Here is a 1,875-nt window from a genome sequence, read left to right as displayed (position 1 = left end):
TGACGTGACCTGTAGCTCATGGGATTTCTCCTACTTTGAAATCTTGCTATGCTGGGTGAGATCTTGCTTTGGTTTCCTTCCCCTTGTTGATGCTTGTGCTTGACAGGTGCCTACCATCTCTGGCTTTAAAACTTTTTTTTCTCTTTTGGTCATTGACTTTAATGAGTGAGGATCTTCAGATTGTACTCATGTTTGGAACCTACTTATTAATTTTTATTAGCACAAGCAATATATTTTTATTGTAGAAAAATACAGATGAGGGAAAAAATAAGAATCAAAGGAAAAAGGGACAAAATATAAAACCAAGCATAATTCTATAAGCTAGAAGCATCACTATTGGCCATTTTGTGTGTATTATTCTAGGAAATGTTATCAAAATAGAAATTATCAAAACAGAATCATATAGCATAGATTATTTTAGAACCTGCTTTTCCATGTAATACATGAAACATATTTCAATTTATCACTTACCTTTATCAAACCAACATAAAAGGCTGAATGAATATCACTTTGTTTTATGGATAGACCACAGTGGATTTAATATTTTCTGCATTGTCAGACAGTTTATTTCTAATGTCTAATGACTATCCTTTTGGCTACATTATCTGCACAGTCCCAATTATTTCCTTAGGATAAATTTCCAGAAGTTGGGTTGCCAGGTCAAGGCATTGCAGAATTTGAAGTCCCTTGCTAGATTGCCAAATTATGCAGCAGAATGTGTGCCGCTAGTTTCTCACCTGCCAGCAAAATCTGGGAGCCTGGCACCCTGCCTTGGCTTTCTTAGTTTCCTAAACGTGATTTTCTGCTATGGCTTTCAGACCGTGTCTGGTATGTTCACTGTAATGTCTCTGCAGTGAGCATTTTCATTGCATAACTAATTGGCGGTAAGACAATTTTCCTGTAAAAAAAGATGAAATAACTCTTGACAGGGTTTTGTTGTTGTTGTTGTTGCTGTTGTTTTGTTTCATTTCTCCATTGGTGCATCAACCACCTTCAGCAGACTTAATGTATTTAAGCTAGTTGTCATTTTGGTTTCATTTTTCCATTAATGAAGTTCTCGCATTATAAAAATGGGAATTTCTATATTGTATATAAATCTTAGCCCTCGTAAGGGTCTATGCAGTGATGAGTAGATGTGATGGTGGTGGTCTTAAAATAGTTAGCATTTCTTCCAGTGATGATGATTTGCCCCAAGAGTTGGTTTCTTATCTTGAAACACACTACATTGGGTCAAGAAAGAGAGTCCCAGGGCCCTCTGGGAGGGTGCAGAGTTGAACCTGCATTTCCCATAGAACCAAGACAAGGGCTGAGGAACAATCCGCAAAATAACATCAGTTATTTGCACAGTATTGTCATGAATCCACACACATTTTAAATGTATTCAGATATTTTGTGTTTTGCAATAAAGTTAAAAAATTTTTTGTTATGTCCTTTTTAATATCTCTCTTTTATTTTTCACGATTTTATCTTTTTTACAGCAAAATTGACTTACGGTCAATAGTTAGGCGGCGAAAATGTTTGTGGCAAGGATGCTACAACCAAAGTACCTAGAACCCTCTCAGACACACTGGATTCCCTACAGGCCTCGTGTGGAGAAAACACGAGGGAATATAAAATAAGGCAACAAACAAACCTGCTAGGGAATGAAGATGAAATTGAGGAGAGAGGTTGTCGGTTACATTGTGCTTGGCTTAATGTGTGCTTGTACTGACCTGTATGCTGGCAGAGCTCTCACAGGCAGCAAAGGCCAAAAGCGCCAAAGGTTCTTCACCGTGGGGCCAAACATGGCTCTCTGATCCCCAAGTCCTCTGAAAATGTGTATGGGAGCTTTTTTGTTATTGTTGTTTGGAGAGAGGGGCCATAACTGCCTTCGGG

The sequence above is a fragment of the Rhinolophus sinicus genome, chromosome 3, assembly GCF_057876585.1.
Source record: "Rhinolophus sinicus isolate RSI-liver-muscle chromosome 3, RSI-T2T, whole genome shotgun sequence".
In the NCBI taxonomy this organism is placed as follows: domain Eukaryota; kingdom Metazoa; phylum Chordata; class Mammalia; order Chiroptera; family Rhinolophidae; genus Rhinolophus; species Rhinolophus sinicus.
The sequence above is the reverse complement of the archived record's forward strand: the minus strand, read 5'-3'. Positions refer to the sequence as shown.